At 40.3% G+C, this 18,224-nt stretch overlaps 1 protein-coding gene across 3 annotated transcripts in view; it reads right to left on the bottom strand.

The window, feature by feature from the left end:
* Window positions 1-18,224, bottom strand: part of MYOM2 (myomesin 2) — a 228,002-nt gene that overhangs the window by 26,074 nt on the left and 183,704 nt on the right. For all 3 annotated transcript variants that reach the window (XR_006174115.2, XR_010600067.1, XR_010600068.1), the window contains exon 40: window positions 9,707-9,941. The gene's annotated coding sequence lies outside the window, so the exon portion shown is untranslated. The remainder of the gene's footprint in view (window positions 1-9,706; window positions 9,942-18,224) is intronic.

The following is an 18,224-nucleotide window of genomic DNA, read 5'->3' as shown; positions in this document are numbered from 1 at the left end:
GGTGAGTGCAGCTGAATTTGTGCTGCTAATATCACATCAGTGGTAATATTGGGAGAAAAGAATATCTGAGTATAGATCCACCATGCTGATCTGGGAGCAAATTTTCACTGACTTTGTCTTTCCACTGTTCTTTCTGTTCAGAGTTTTTCTTCTTTCCCCTTCCTTGCTTCTTCTTCTTCTGCATGACTTCCTTTCTCCAGACTTTCTCCAGGTCTCTCTTCATCACTTTCCTTACCCTTTTCTATTGTCTATTCATTTTGTTCCAGTCTGCTTTCTATTTTTAGTTGTGCATTTTGTTCACTTTGAAAATTCCTTCCTTCCTCTTGCCACTTAAATTTCCTTGGTTTCTATTTTGGTGTCCTGTTTCTTGTGACTACAATGGATTTCTCTCTCTCTATGCCTTTCCTGGATTCATTTTTCTCTTCATTTCTCCTAGGTCTCACTTTCTTTCTTGTTTATGTCTCCCTCATTTTCTCTACATTTGTACATTTCTTATTGATCTTATATGTGCTGTTGACCATCATTCAAAGTAGTTTTAATTGAAAATCCCATCAGAACAGCTATTCTAATAATGTCACATATTAAGAGTTACCTAGAGGTGATAAAATTGGCTGTATCCTTCTAATTTTGTAGGAAAACTACCAACCTCAAAGTATTTAGAGGCAAATTTGCAGGAGATTTGTGAAGTTTGAATTTTCATTAACATCCTGACAAGAGGCCCCCAATTCAGGAAAGTACTTAAGCATGTGCTTTACTCTATCCCTGTTAAGTTAAAGTTTAAGCATGTGTGTAAGTACTGTTGAATAGGGATTCTTTTCTGTACTGGAGCCGAGAGAGCTAGCCTTCCTGAAATTTTTATTCCAAGATGAAGATTATTTTTATAAATAATTCTTCAGAAGGATCAAATAACACAAAATGTTAACAGTTCTGAATAACTATCTAGCAAGCAATAAGCTTCCCCCCCCCCCTTTTTTTTTTAATTCCTTCAACAGTTTACAATATATTACCTTGGATTGGTCTTATTTCTTAACAGTATCTCAGTATTGAATGCTCTACATAAAACAAGCAATTAAAACCTCCATTTACTTGTGTCCACATGCAATACACATGTGGAAAGTACTTCATTTACTCTTTGGGATTTTGTACAGAATTAATATATTTGTTACACAATTAGTGAATTGTCTGTCACTCAGCTTTATTTAATCAACTGAGATTGTTTCAGAAAAGTTGATAGGAAGTCTTAAATAAACATTATACATCTTTCCAATGGTTTAGCATGGAAACTTCCTTGTTATCCCTCAGTCAGCATAATTCCTAATTGCTGTCATCTGCACTGATGGTTAACTGATTCCTGTTCTTTTCCAAAAGTAGTCACAATATGGACTTTTAGGCCCAGAACTTTAAGGTATTTATCTTCTAAATACCTTTAAATCAGTGGGAGTTAGGCACCTAAATACCTTTAAGCATCCGGGCATTAGTTCTTTTACTCCCCCTTGCTTTGCTTTGCACACTCTATTCCAAAAACTGGGGTTTAAAGTTATCTTCCAAACATTGCAGGCACATTGATTTACTAAAGTCTACAAAGTCCTCTGATGGACTTGATCAGATTGCAATTAAAGCTCTGCTGGCAAGTTTGTGTGTATTGGGGACCTAACCAATGCTCACTGAAGTCAGTGAAAAGCTTTCCACTGAGTTCAGTGGGCATATGGTCAGGTCCTTTGTGCACAGAATGAAAAATCATTACTACTCTTTCGGCTGACTCTCCTGACCTCTCAACTCAAACCTCTGACTCTCATCTATTTCCAGCTGCTCGCAGTCCCTCTCAGAGTATCTCTGGGGTGACCTTTGAATGTTTCCTTCTCTATCCAAATCTCATCCCTTGTCCTCACAACTGATCCCTCTTTGTCATGCCTGGGATAAAGCTCCCAGGTACTCTGCCTCTTCTTTAAGACCCAGATTCAGCAAATCACTTAAACACGTTATCCAGTCCTGTTTAGCACTTGCTTAAACTTAAGTATATGTGTAAATATTTTGCTGAATCAGAGCCCAGTTTCTCTTCATCAGTTACACCTACTATATTCCTACAAACCTGTTTCTGAATTGTCACTATCTGTATGTATTATGTGTATTACAATAGCATCTAGGAACCCCAGTTGTGAACCAGGAGTTAGGCAAAGAGAACAGATGAGAACTTTCTATGTCTGTGACAAGAGAGAAGAAAGGAAGAGTTGTAGTAGTGGAAGGGAAGGTGAGCCCAGGGAAGGAGGAAAGTCATGTCATAATGGGTAAATTGTCTCTTGGAAGAAATTGGCGACACCTGGTCTGTAGAGAGAAATGAAAGCAGGAGGGAAGGGTTTGAAGTGTGAGTCAAAGGTGGTGAAAAAGTTGCTTGCATTTGTAGTGTGTTATTCAGTTAAGTTGGAGAAGTAGAATTCTTGGGTCAGGAAGATGTAACTGGAGGAAAGAAAAAAATGTAGTGGAGGAAGTCAGCTTGTTCATGGGATTTCTGCCGGAGATGTTCCACAGCACGAGAAAGCAGGAGCAGAGGAGATGCGTATTGGGGATGAGCCAGGGCTGGGGACTGGTAGGATGGACACTGAAGTGCGGGATAGGGACAAAAGAGTCAAGGATGGAGGAGAGCAAAGCATGGCAAGAATCAGCAATTATATCAATGGGAGAAAGGGAAGAGAGGGCACTGAGGAGAGAGCTGAAAGCAGATGAGACGACATCAGTGTTGGTAAGCTGGAAGTCACCAAAAGGCCAAATAAGAGGGCAAGAGGGTGATGGCTGATGGGTAGTGTTGAAAAAGGTCAGGTTATGATTGGAGAGGAGGAACTCAGCAGCAGGGAGATTAGTGGACAGCAATGCTTGGTGAAGAATTCTGAATATGGTATTGAGTATGCATGTGCTGTAGTTCAAACCTGCAAGAAAGATGATTACCTACATGCTGGTTTCCAGCTACTCACTTCTGCATCCGGTTCTCCCTATGCAGACACATCTAGCCTGAACACCACCTAGTTGTCTTTCAAAGTTCAGGTTCCCTCTCAGCCAGTCAACTCCCTTTGTCAATTTGTGAAATACTCACCAGAACGGTATGTCACTGGTCTTTATTTTTCCCTATGTCATCTTGAAAATGCAACAACAGTAGCTGTGTTCTCACTTTCTGAATAGACAATGACAAATCTTTATTCTTTCAGTCCAGATCTTCAGAATGTCTGCTGGGAAAAACTATCACCACCTCACAACCACAGTGCACACTTTCCATGGTGAAGCAAAAAGCTGCAAGGGAGATAAATAATGCCATGGGACCTTGACTTTAATAGGAGTTTTTCCTGACTAAGAGAGCAGAACTGAGTCCTGAGACTATTGGTTGGAGGCACAGAGACAGAATGTTTTCAGAAAATGGTAGGGGATACAAAAGTGATTCTGTTTGATCAAAAGTGGTCCATTTTTGATGAGCTAGGAGGGTTCTGAAGAGGATTGAAATACTCCATGATTTAAAAGCCAGTTCAGAAAAATCACTTTGGAAAAAAATATGAAGGTTTCACCATTTTTGTCGATCAGAATTTGGAGAGATTTCAATTTTCCAACCAAGCAGCTAGATTATACTTTTACTGGTATTATAACCTTGTATGTTAACTATGACCTTGGTCCTTAATCAAGAGTTTTTAAAAAATGGAAGTGTTTAAAGAGCTTGCCTCATCAAGTTATCATAATTAAATCATCATTTTCATCAAGCAACAAAATGTGACCAAATTACCATGCAAAACTATTAATCACACCACAGATACATTTCAATTGCAAACAGTTTAGGATGAATTTATAAAAAATTTCTTGAGATAATCACAGGAGTAAAATTGCATTAATGGTTTGCCATTCAAGGAGGACCTACGGATTATTGTAGCAAGATTACTATTAAAATATTAAGACCTAAATCCTGCAAATGATTATTTATGTCAACACTCCCATTGATTTCAGTAAGAATTTGAAGGATTGGGTGCTTAAGTATGTGACTAACTTTAAGCACATGAGTAGACTCATTGAAGTCAATCGGTCATCTCATGTACTTAGACACCTTGCTTAAAGATGCTCAATTAATATTATGCCTAACAGTTCCTATCTGAAGTCATTCAATTTAACTGGAATAGCTCTGCTCCTCCCCTACACCCACGATAGTAGAACATTTTGCCATATGATGTAGATAACTGAAAAGGCATTAGAATTTGGCTACATTGTAACAAAGACACAGTATGGTTAAAATACTAATCTTCTGCAAAATAAATATTTTGACCAATTAAAAAAATAACAAATTAATCAATTTATTTATGTTTCATCTTCATCACTATAATCTTGTTATCCTCTTCTGAGCATGCATCCCATGTGATCTCCAGGAAAGCTGTAGTCAGTGAAAACTTCGCAAGCTTCCTAGTAGCAGGTTCCATCTTAATGAAGCCACTAGCAACCACTGGGAACTTCTTCTTTTATACCATACTTTAGTTAATTCAAAAATCTAAACATTCCACAGCTAAATCCACCATGCTGAGAGATGGCAATGGCATGCCCAACTCACCCATTCATGTTGGGGTGAAGGCAGGTGGAAAATAATTTGAATTTTAATTACCAAGCTGCTATCTTAGAATCCTTCTGTTGGCCTCTATTGGTAGAGCTAATCTGCTCAGTAAATGGGGGGGCAGAAGCCAAAGTTCTGCCCATTCCTTTCCCTTTCCTTTACTTCCCCATTCCCTCCCTACCCACTGGCTCACAGTGGGGTGTTCACAAAGAACTGGAGCTGCCCTCTACATCAGACCGATATTCAGGTAGTCTGAGCACTGGGGTTGGGGTTTGTAATCCTAAGAGCCCCTCAAATTCTAGTACCAATTGTTCACTGTCATATAACAGCAATTCCTATCAGGCCTGGCAAACTCACTACACCTAGCATATGGTATTTAGCTATAAAGAATGTCGTGTAAGGTACCAAAGGAAAACTTATATCATACTGGTCATCCTAATCATTGTGTCATGTATAAATGGGTAACTATTAAAAAGTTATACATGTATGCTGAACATATATTTAAACCCATCAAAACAGTCAGTGTTGATAACCAAGGAGTTTCTAGACAGGAATGTTGATGTATGTGTCTGCCTAGGTCTTTGATGTAAATTGAGCATGGTAAAAGCCAACACAAAACAAGCTATGTTTGCATATTAAGACAGCGGGAAATGCAAATGAACAGAAGGATGAGAAAAACAGCATGGACAGCATGGTGTCTGCTCACTAGCGAGAGAGAAGAACCTTGTTTGGGGGTACACTGCAGGGAAGGAAAGCTTTGGGGTCACTGAGGAACACTCCTGGCAGAGGGGAATGATTCATGAAAAATCTGGATCCTGGAGTGACTGAAAATCATCAAACTCTGCAAAAGGACAGTAAGGTGAGAAACTGTTTTGGCCAAAGAACTTTAGCAAACTTCAATCATGTTTAGTCTCTTAGGGCTGGTCCACACTAACCCCCCAGTTCGAACTAAGATACGCAACTTCAGCTATGTGAATAACGTAGCTGAAGTCGAACTATTTTAGTTCGAACTACAAGGTACTTACCGCGGGTCCACACGCAGCAGGCAGGCTCCCCCGTCGACTCCGCGTACTCCTCTCACAGAGCAGGAGTACCGGTGTCGAAGGCGAGCACTTCCGGGATCAATTTATCGCGTCTAGACAAGATGCGATAAATCGATCCCAGAAGATCAATTGCTTACCGCCGAACCCGGAGGTAAGTATAGACGTACCCTTAGAAGTGTGCTATACTTTTTTTTTTATTTGTAACCATTTCTGTTTCTATTATCTTTGCTTGGTATCACTTAAATCTCTGTTCTTTATTCATAAACTTATTCTTGGTTTTACTGTAAATTCATCTCAGTGCTGTAATATTAAAGTAAAGTGTGTATCATCAGCTGAGCTAGCTGGCTGGTATGTACACTGTCTCTTTGGAAAAAAGAAGAACAGGAGTACTTGTGGCACCTTAGAGACTAACAAATTTATTAGAGCATAAGCTTTCGTGGACTACAGCCCACTTCTTCGGATGCATATGCATCCGAAGAAGTGGGCTGTAGTCCACGAAAGCTTATGCTCTAATAAATTTGTTAGTCTCTAAGGTGCCACAAGTACTCCTGTTCTTCTTTTTGCGGATACAGACTAACACGGCTGCTGCTCTGAAACCTGTCTCTTTGGAAATAGTGGACTTGGTAATTTCTGTAAGCATCCTATGACAAGGGCTGGGTATTGAAGGGAAATGCTCTGCAAGGGGGTTCGGGAACTGGGGTCCACCAAGCCATATCTGCCAAGCAAAGTAAGGACGGCAGAGTCCAGAGAAATTTGTCTGGGGTGGCTAATAGAGGGGGTGAGAAGGAGCTGCCACTCAGTTTAGCACCAGCAAATCTCTCTCTTGCTTATATAGAGGAGTAACAAGATCACCCATAGGTCTGGGCATCCCGAGAAGTGTCACAGGCCCTTGCTCCTCCTTAACTATCTGCTCAGCCAGGTAAGACAACCTGGTCCTTACTGCGTAAATCAGAAGTAACGCCGATACTGTAAAACTGGTATAAATGAGAGCAACCCTTTATTCTTGAGTAGATTGTGCCATTTCGGGGGCAGTGTGGAGCCTCACTCCTCTGCAGAGGGAGCACCAGAGATATGTCTGCTGAAGCTCTCCAGGTGTCAAACAGAGGCATGCACGTGGAAAGGATGGAACCATGGGTCTCCCTACTCTCCACCCTTCCTTCCCCACCCCTCCACTTTGGGATGCTGAATGCCCTGAAGAAAGTAACTAGCGAGTGGCTTTTGCACTCTTCTGAGCATAGAGACTGCAGTTCTGCCTGGCCCTAGTCTGGGCTATGCAAGAATGTGGGGAGTCTTCCTGCTGTCCCTCCCCATAGTGCACTGGGCTATTGTATTTATAGTATTTATAGTAAAGTGTGGTTAGCAGTGCTTGCATTGCCTCAGTTGGCTTAAGGATAGGGTACTAAAGTGTTCTCCAAGAAAACCAGACTCTGCCACTGTAACTCGGGTTTAAATTCATGGGCTCAGTCCTCAAGTGCGCTGAAATTATACCCCGTGCAGCTGAGAGGAGAAGGTGGGAGAAGTTGGCTGTAAGCAATCTTCCTACTTCCCTGATCCTGGGTTGCTGTAAGTCACCCCTGCAAAAGCCAGCCATTATGCCAGTCAGGATCTGGTGAAGTGCCATGTGCTCGATCCCACCCCTGAAACCGCAAAGGGAGAGATGATGTAGCTCTGAGTGCACCACTCAAGGAATCCCCTGCAATAGAGGAATTCCCAGCTGCCCCTTTAGAGCAGTCCTCCAGTTGCTCTGTGTTGCTGGAGCCAGGACTGAGAATTGAACCTACTCATGAAGTAGCCTGATAGTTATGTATCCTCTAGGGCTAATTGCTAGAGCACTGTAAAGGGGCCTTGGTGAATTAGAGAATCAGGCCCTTTGTATCATTGGCAGAAACTGGCTCAGTTAGTTTCTTTGATTGTTGTGCTAATGTGTAAATTACTTTACACTCAAAAATATTTATAACAGAGTGGAGCTCAGGATAAGTCCGTTCAGAACTAAACTAGTTAACTTTAAAGAGAACCAAGTTTCTTTTTACTCTTAAATAAACACTGCTGCTCACGTGAGCAATACATGAAGTTTGATAAGGAAGGAGAATTTCTATTGTTTATATAGCTTGAACTTGGTATACATTAAAGTTATGCTAATTCTGTAGGTTCTGATTTAAAAAACTATCATTCTCAGGCCTTCCTGTTTACTGGGCAAGTAACATTCAGTTTTGAGATCCTTATCTCTGGAGTATGTGGCACCGTATGCTGTTTATATGAATAAGGCTTAGCTGTGTTTGTTACTGGATTATTTAATAAAGTTACAGAGTAGCAGCCGTGTTAGTCTGTATCCGCAAAAAGAAGAACAGGAGGACTTGTGGCACCTTAGAGACTAACAAATTTATTAGAGCATAAATGCTCTAATAAATTTGTTAGTCTCTAAGGTGCCACAAGTCCTCCTGTTCTTCTTTTTAATAAAGTTAATTTTTTACAGATCAATTAGCTAAAAAGGGCTAATCAAGAAAGGAGCCAACTCTTGTTCTAACATATGGAATTTGGTAGACAGCAACAGTCCTGTGGAGGAACATATCTTTCTGAATTGTAATGTAATGACTATCTGAAATTAAATTTTAAATCAGAAGAGTTGGATATTATCTGCCTCACTAGGGAAGGAGTCAGAGAAATGTATACTCACAAGCCATCAAAACCTGTGAAGGATAGTCCAAAGCAACAAACCAGAATTTATAAAGAAGTTGGGTAGAAATATGAAATACAATTCAATTTTTTTAAATATGCAAAGAACTATACCACTTTATTTTGTACAGTGACTTTCATACAAACTCTATCCTTTACAGAGTTAGATAATGTTACAACAGAGAGAACTAATAAAGGACAACCAAAAAGACAAACTGAGGCAAACGCAAGGGAAAAAAAGATGCTTTCAGTTGTTATCTGAAATCAGCTGGAAAACTGATGAGGAATAAAAAGGGCTGTTCCAGAGGAAAGAAGCTGCAGGGAAGAAGGTTCTTGCACCAAAAAGAAAGAAGGGACAGAGAAAAAGCCAGTGCCAGGGAGTAGAGCAGGGAGCAGTGTACAAATTAGGGATAAATTTGGCCCAGATGCTGTGTTAGAAGGACCAGGAGAAGGCTACTGTTATCTAGTCATGGGCAGTGATTTTGAATTAGTGGGACTATATACTGAAGGAATATACAATGTCTGAACAAATGATGACACTCGAATTGGAGGGCTGCTTGCTTGCTTTAAAAAAAAAGGCAGACTTGTCAGAGAGAGTTTATAGTAGGACAGGAGGAGAAATGGCAAATACACAGAGGGAATAAAGCAGAGGAAGGAAGGTGTAAAAACAGGTTGATAAGATAAAGCTAAAATGTGCACTTCAGGTTAAATTATGGATTTATGGAGACTAATAAAGGAGGAAGTAACCACATTAATAGAGAGTTTTTAAAGTGCCTACATCCAAATGCAACAAGCTTAGCAAAGAAATGAGATCTGGAACTATCTGCATACAGATAAATGAGTGATATTATGAGCCAAACTAGAACTTTGCTAGAAGATAACAATAAAAATTAATTAATATCCAGGGATATCATTTGTTTTTAGAAAGGGCAGCCAGTGTAATGATCCTCAGGCAATTAAGGGGGAGGGGATTTTGAGAGTGAGATATGGATAGGAGGTTGATCTTGCTAATTCCTCCTCTGTGGCCCCATGAGTAGCAAAGATTTGGGAAGAATCCCTGCGGAGCAGAATTGAGGACACAGTCAGAGAGCAGAAATCTGTGCTCTGTAGGCAGTGATGGCTTTTAGGCCTATGGGCCAGATTTACAAAGGTATTTAGGCACCTAGTGGAATTTACAAATGTTCCAAAGCAGGTTAGGTGCCTAACTCCCGTTGATATCATTTGCATTTCCTAACCTACTTAGGTGCTTTTCAACCACCACCACCCCCGCAGGGCCCAGATTTTCAAAGATATTTTACGTACCTAACTTGATTTCAATCCGAATTAGGTGCCTAAGTACGTTTGAGGAACTGGACATAAGAGCTTCTCTGCATCTTTAGATGCCTAAATGCCTTACTAAATCTGGCACTATGTAACGTACCTCCTGGAGTTCTCCTCTTCCCCGCTCCCATTGTTTTTTCCATGGCAGGATTCATTCAGACCCATGTTCTGTGGTCTTAGCTTTTCTGGTTGCCATTTCCAGCAATGGTCTGTCAGCTTCACCTTCTGCTCCATGACTATAAATGTTCCAAAAGAAGTCAGCCAAGATATCTCCAATACACACAGGTCACTTTCTGAAAAGCCAGAAGCTGAGGCTAGGTACATTTATGAAGAATCTGAAAGAAAACAGGAAAATCTTGGCCCATCTATTATGTCTGGCAATATGTTTCTCATCTCAGTGAAGGTGGAAGTGTTGTTTTGTAGAGCAGAACTTAGAAAGCAGCCATCACAAGGCAAGTCATGGCACCACACAGCAGTAATCAGAGCTTAGGCCTCATGTTTCTCAGCTCAGACACTAAAAGGAACCAGGCCACAAGGAGCACTGAAGACAGACATGACTGCTGAACTGGGGTTGTAGGCAGAAAATCACTTCTAAAACCACCCCAAGGCAGATATGGCCCCTCTGGCCCTAACGCGTGCTAATTCTGGCTGCAGGGCTCATTCCCTTCTCTGCCACTAAGACCCAATCAACATCCTTATTTCCCACTGCCTGTTCTCACTGAAGCAAGGAAAACCCTGCTACCCATCTTCCCACTCAAGCCCAAACCTTCACCAAATGCTTCGCAATGTCCTGGCTGCAAGAGAGAGCACGTTGTTCCTCTCCTCCCTCTTTGTGGTGATACCTCTCCCCATTTAACTCCTTGTTTTGGTTCCAGGACACATTCCCCTCTTTCCTCCACCTCAGTGTCAATTACCATCCACATCCTAGCTCCAGGTCCCACTTCCCTCCCTCCTCATCCTTTCAGGCCCTATTCATTACACCACCATCTCCTCCCTTTTCTAACACTGAGTTGATGTGCTTGTTTGGGTCTGAACCACCATAGATTCTGTCAGGGTTCCTTCCCCACTCTGAACTCTGGGGTACAGATGTGGGGATCCACATGAAAGACCCCCTAAGCTTATTTTTACCAGCTTAGGTTAAAAACTTTCCCAAGGCACAACTTCCACCTAGAACAGTATGCTGCCACCACCAAGTGATTTAAACAAACATTCAGGGAGGGCCACTTGGAGCCCTACCTTCCCCAAATATCCCCCCCAAACCCCTACACCTCCTTTCCTGGGGAAGCTTGAGAATAATATCCTCACCAATTGCTACAGGTGAATGCAGACCCAAACTCTTGGATCTTAAAAACAATGAAAAATCAATCAGGTTCTTAAAAGAAGAATTTTAATTAAAGAAAAGGTAAAAGAATCATCTCTGTAAAATCAGGATTTAAGTACTTTACAGAATAACAAAAGACTCAAGAACACAGAGGATTTCCTCTCTAGGCAAAACCTTAAAGTTACAAAAACAGGGATAAACCTCCCCCTTAGCACAGGGAAAAATTCACAAGCAAAACAAAAGGCAATCTAATGCATTTCTTTTCTGCTATTACTATTTCTGCAAGACTAGATGCTTAGTTCAGATATATTTTCTCCTGCCCTGTTTCCTGGCTGATTCAGACAGACACAGACCAAAAACCTTGCCTCCCCCCCCCCCCCCAGATTTGAAAGTATCTTCGGTCCTTTTGTTCAGGTGCCCCCAGGTTATCTGAGCTTCTTAACCCTTTACAGGGTAAAGAGGGATTTTATGCTACCCTATGCTACCTTTTAACAGATGCCAATTAAAAGAGTCAGGATGACTTCATTGGGCTTTGGTTTAGGCCCTTTTGAACATGTGGATTTCCATTGAGTTCAAGAGGATTTTTTAAACCTTTATCCAAGAACATAATTCAGGCAAATTGACTCACGTGGCATTAAGTCACACTGAACACTCCACCGCAGGTCCTGCTTACAATCCCCATGGGATCTGTAAACTCCCAAACACCATGCCATGAAAATCTAGCATCATGTAGCTTAGGGCACTGCTTGTTCAGTGATTAAGCAACTCAAACAAACTGTTATGGCAAAGGTAGTAATGAACAACACGTCACTGAATTATTGAGCTACTACAGAAACCTTTGGGATTAAACCTAAGAACTTCACAGTTATTATTTGTATTACTGTAGCACCAAGGAACTCCAGTCATGGACCAGGATTCCAAGGTGGTAGGTGATGTAAAAACACAAGAAAAAGATGGTCCCTGCCCCAAATTGCTTACAATCTATTTATTTAAGACCATAGATAGATACAGATGTCCAGCACAAGCAATCAATGAGATATTATTGACAGGAAAATGACAATGTCTGAAAAGGAATCAAGTGGGGTTGGTCAATGCTAAGGTAATAGATGGGTAAAGGGCTTTCTCTCTTCATGGCCAGATCAAAAACAAAAGAAAATAAAAGAGCAAAAGGACTGTCCACCGCATCTAAAAAGTGTCCCTCATTGGCAGACAACTCTGGGAAGCTGGTATTAGAGTATGGAGAAACCAGTCTAACTCAACATGGTCTAGGAAGAATAGTGATTTCTGGGTGAAAGGCAAAACACAAGATTTTTCTTGGTGTGAATCTAAGGTGGAGGTTTAGACATGAAGAGCCAACAGGACATAGTGGCCAAAATGCTGGAAGCAGGAAGGCTAAATATTCTGAGAGCCATGTGTCTTAGCTGAATTCCTAAAGTGGAAACATCTCTGTTCAGATTTGCAGCTAGTTTTGCTGTCTTTTATGAAGGGAAATAATTGTAAATTTACAGTGTATATACTGTGTGAGTGTGTAAACTGTATGCCTATACACTATTGTGCTTCTGATCCTGCATTACATATGTATATGTAACTCCCACTGAAGTCAATGAAAGTTTTGCATGTAGTAAAGACCACAGGATCAGGCCATAAGCCAGATGTGACATACTTGTCCATACAATACAGGATTGCTCTTTAATTTGATCTCTGAATTAACAAGTAACAAAAGGAAAAACACTAGACTTGCCAAGCAACTGACCATGAGCTTCCAATGTGATACTTTTGTAACCCACATGCCTTCTGGGTGTGGTGTTCTGTCCCATCTAGTAGCAAAAAGAGCTAATACAATCCTTGGATGAATAAACAGGAGAGTAGTGAGCAGGAGTAGAAGGTGATTTTTACCTCTGCATCTGGCATTGCTGAGACTGATAATGGAATATTGCATCCAGTTCTTCTGCCCACATTTTTAAAATAATATTGAAAAATTGGACAGGGTGTCGCAAAATGTCTTGATCTGAGGGCTGGAGAAAACAAGCTCCTTAAGTCTCTCACTACAAAGCAATATGTTTAGCTTATCAAAAAGAGGATCAAGAGCTGAGTTGATTACAATCTATAAGTACCTTTAAAGGGAGAAAATTTCAAATATTATAGGGCTCTTTACCCTGGCAGAGAAAGGCATAACGAGAACCAATGGTTAGAATATAAACCCAGACATATTCAAATTAGAAATAAGGAACCCATTTTTAATAGGGAGCTTGATAAACAACAAACAAACTACAAAGGGAAGTGATGGATTCTTCATCTCTTGATGTCAAACCAAGTCAAAACAACACTGGGTGTCTTCCAGAAGATATGCTATAGTCAGACACAAGTTCGGGTGAAATGCTATTGCCTGTGGTATACAAAAGCTCAGACAAGATGCTCTAATGGTCCCCCCTTCTGACCTTAACATCTATGAATTTTTATCTCTAATAAATCATAGAATCATAGAATATCACGGTTGGAAGGGACCTCAGGAGGTCATCTAGTCCAACCCCCTGCTCAAAGCAGGACCAATTCCCAACTAAATCATCCCAGCCAGGGCTTTGTCAAGCCTGACCTTAAAAACCTCTAAGGAAGGAGATTCCACCACCTCCCTAGGTAACCCATTCCAGTGCTTCACCACCCTCCTAATGAAAAAGTTTTTCCTAATATCCAACCTAAACCTCCCCAACTGCAACTTGAGACCATTACTCCTTGTTCTGTCATCAGGTACCACTGTGAACAGTCTAGATCCATCCTCTTTGGAACCCCCTTTCAGGTAGTTGAAAGCAGCTATCAAATCCCCCCTCATTCTTCTCTTTTGCAGACTAAACAATCCCAGTTCCCTCAGCCTCTCCTCATAAGTCATGTGCTCCAGCCCCCTAATCATTTTTGTTGCCTTCCGCTGGACTCTTTCCAATTTTTCCACATCCTTCTTGTCGTGTGGGGCCCAAAACTGGACACAGTACTCTAGATGAGGCCTCACCAATGTCGAATAGAGGGGAATGATCACGTCCCTCGATCTGCTGGCAATGCCGTTAGCCTTCTTGGCAACAAGGGCACACTGTTGACTCATATCCAGCTTCTCGTCCACTGTAACCCCTAGGTCCTTTTCTGCAGAACTGCTTCCTAGCTATTCAGTCCCTAGTCTGGAACAGTGCATGGGATTCTTCCGTCCTAAGTGCAGGACTGTGCACTTGTCCTTGTTGAACCTCATCCGGTTTCTTTTGGCCCAATCCTCTAATTTGTCTAGGTCCCTCTGTATCCTATCCCTACCCTCCAGCGTATCTACCACTCCTCTCAGTTTAGTGTCATCTGCAAACTTGCTGAGAGTGCAGTCCACGCCATCCTCCAGATGGAAGATAATTGAACAAATTAATGTTTTATCTTAATGAAGATATTGAACAAAACCAGCCCCAGGACCGAACCCTGGGGCACACACTTGAAACTGGCTGCCAACTAGACATGGAGCCATGTTCAATCATCACCAATAAAGGTCATAATTGAACACAAAGGAATCAGAAACAATACTCAAGGATAGATTTAGGATTCTAATTAAAAGGAGAAAGGGAAAAATAAACTTTAAACATTGGAAAACATCAATATACTAAGCAAAATCAAATTGGATGACTCGCTTAAAGAAAATGATACATTAGGGGAAATGGGGAGGGACATGAACGTAGCATGCAAATGCACTAGATAGATAAGCAAGTACAATGTCATTGAAGTCAGCTGAGTTGCATTTGTTTACACAAGGGGTGGATTTGACTGAGACCATGTGTATTAGTAATAAATACAGCATGAATTATAATAAGATCTATTATATGTGGATGAGAAAGAAAATTCACAGCATGATTAAGAAAGGGAACAAGTTAGCTTCAATTTTTTAATATCGTGAAGCAAGATAATGACAAAATGAATTGTGCAGTCAGAAATTAAGACTTAGAGATGTTTAGATGTACAGTGGGTAACTTTTTTTACCAATATGTCCCTATGTTACAGAGACTGGTGCAATAGCACAAAGGTGATATTCACCATGATTCAGAGGGAACAGAATCAATGGATTGGAAGTAGAGCTAGTCAAAAAAAATTGGACAAAATATTTTTCTGTCAGAAAATTCTAGTGAGTTGAAATGGAAATGTTGTGTGGAACTCCACTGGGTTCTGTGAAAATTTCCTCAGGTCCTGGATGGAATTTCTGATCACTGCAGCTCTGGGGAAGATACTAGAAATATTAATAAGTGGCAGAATTAATTTGAAACTTATGTTTCATATCTAATTTAGAGAGATGCCATCATAAGAGCTTAATAAAGGGAAATCATGCCTGTCAAATATGCTTCAGTTCTCTGTGTGTGCAGTATTGAAATGGAATATGAGAATGCTATGGTGCACATAATTTAACTGGGTGACAAGAGAACATAAGGTGTTGTTGACATAGCTATGAACACTGGCAGGGATAGATGGAGTTGTACTTGTGTTGGCTCCATTATTTCTCATGGGGTAGTACTGAACTAGTGCTAGTCAAACTCAGTGTCTCCCTGTTGTGGGGCATTTTAAGATTGTCTTCTGTTCCGATGCCTTTTCAATTAGCTGTTAAAGGGGATACTGACATGATTTGCAATGCCATGGCACTCCATGCTATATCTCTGGGTTTTTTTCAGTGTGGTGTGGTTGATCATCTTTTTAAGGTACCTAGCTAAGGACATTATGGCTTAGTTGAAAATTAGCTAGCTGAAAGTCATTCAGGATAGTAGAGAAATAATGCTGATGGGCTGTGGGAAAATAACTGGAGGGGAAATAACTGGAAGGTAGGCAGATTATATTTGATCCATCAGATGAGGAAGTGTACTCCCCTTTGTTATGTTAGCTCACAACCTGAGATATCAGCTGGCGCCTTAGCTGTATGACCAGTAGCAGCACCAAACAAGAGTGTTTTTTATAACATCTGTACGTAGTGAGAAGGTGGAAAACTATCCTTTTGTGCATGGACCTTTTCACAGTTATCCATATGATAACTGTGATGTCATATGATAGGCATTCTTCGAAGGAAGCTACAGAAATCCTCATTCATCAGAATTCCCCTCCAGAATGAATTAACAAACTTTTAATGTACTATTTACAATTAAAGCCTAGGATTGACCTCCAGTATTATCATCTGGAAGTGCCCACTGTCCTTTTCGGGTGACAGAAAGACTTATTTCATACTCCAGTTCAGGCTTCCTTTTCATAAACCATGGAGTCCAATGTTCTCCCAGTGGTCTCTCCACTACCATCTTGGAAGCCTGTGCCTCTGTTTTCCCTGATGGAGCAGTCTCTGGAGTCAGGAGAGAGCTTTCTTGGCAACTTCAACCAGCCTGAAGCAAAACATACCTGGTGGGCAAGTCTCCACAGACGCATACCTCCCCACCTGCTGACTTTGGAACAAACATTCCAGAGTGGCTCCTAGCAACCCAATGGGTCCTCACAGACTCCATATGTTTTAAACCAATCTCTCTCTTCCACCCACATTTTACCTCCCACGTACCTACAATAATATAAATGCAATACATGCCCTAACATTCTCCACAGGTACACATGAATATGGAAGGCAAGATATGATAGAAAATTATCCTCTGTCCCCATTGTCACTTCTAGATAAATCTTTGATAGAAAAATGTCTGTAGGGAGTTGATTTGTTTTGCGAAACAAAGGTAAGTAATTTCAATATATTTCTTATGGAAACTTCATTGACAGAAAGTTACAAAATGGTTGACACAGACTTGATAAAATACATTCAGCACATTTATCTGATTCTACAGATTTGTATCCTTCAGATAGATTATATTGGCAATTTGTACCTTGCAGTGGGAGCTCAGCCGATCCATTGCTTATTTTAATATATATATCATAAATCTAAGTCTCAGATTCAATCAAAGCAACAGAAAGTAAAAGAAAAGAGACTTTTAAAAATCCCAGATACCTACATTTTGAATGATAAATTATTTACTAGCAAGCCTTTAATGCAGGTTTTCAAATACTAGCAAAGGCATCATTTGATTTTATTGTCAATATGTTCACTCATATGTCAGGTATAGGTGATGCACTACCATTCAGATCTAATTCCTAAGGCACTTGAGAATACATTTTTCCAAGGGAGAAATTTGTGATTGCATTTATCAGCACAAATTAATGTGAAAAGGGCTATAGCAAGAAAAGAATTGGCAATCATGGTGAGGTTTCTCTCTCTCTCTCCCTCATTTTGACCAGAAATTCCATCTTGAGCATGCAAAATATTTCCTGATGCAAGCTTCATTAAAACTGATTTATTCCTGCAAAAAGTTTCAGTTTTGACAAATCAGCATTTTCTGAGGGGAAAAAAAAAAGGTTTGTCAAAAAATTCCCAACCAGCTTTACTGCACACAAAGAGATATAATAAGCATGCAAAGATAACCTTTTTGCACACACAAAAAAAGGGCTAAGGTATTCTTGAAATCAAATGGCTAGTTATTTAGAGTTAGAAACTCTAGAAAATTTGTTTACAAAATAACTACTAAAACTGTTCATGCAAGCAGCTGGATTAATGTTTAAGAGATAGAGTAATGGTGAGGTCAACTCACTTTAGGAATTGATAACTCAAGGGATTGATATTGGAATACAGTGATGTCCTGACCCTATGGAAGTCAATGAGAGTTTTGACTCTGCCTTTCATTGTTATGTTTAGGACTGTAATAATCCAGATGTGAAGGGTAAGGTAGACAGCTAACAACTAGCGCTATTGGGATTTTTCAAATTGGAACATTATTTTACCATTTTGAATTCTGGTGAAATGGGGGGAGAGTTTCATAAATATTTTAATCTTGCCCCTCACCTAAATGCTTTCCCATTTTCCAATCAGATTCAATAAGGACTATACTAAAACTAATAGGATTCTGAGACCAATTTGAGTCTCCAGCAAAACCTACTCCAGAATACCTCCAGCAGGATATCAGATAACACCATTCAGCCAATGAAACAAGTTAGTATCACTATTATGAAAATAATTATACTATATATCCAGCAAATTGAACAAGTTTTCATATATGGCTGTACACCTTTTATATACTATGATATAGTCCCTAGTGTCTATATTGCAAGAGGAGACCACTATAACTGGCACTAAGTGCAGTGTTTAAGCCATTTCTAGAGACTAATGAGGAAAGCTGATGAGCTTTGGTGCAAATCATTTTCCTGATTATTCCTGCCACAGGACAAATGTAGGCTAAAGGAAAGTCAGGCTGCTGATTGTATACAAGTCTTCTGAATG

Source organism: Chrysemys picta, chromosome 3 (assembly GCF_011386835.1).
Source record: "Chrysemys picta bellii isolate R12L10 chromosome 3, ASM1138683v2, whole genome shotgun sequence".
Lineage (NCBI taxonomy): Eukaryota > Metazoa > Chordata > Testudines > Emydidae > Chrysemys > Chrysemys picta.
The sequence above is the reverse complement of the archived record's forward strand: the minus strand, read 5'-3'. Positions and strand labels throughout refer to the sequence as shown.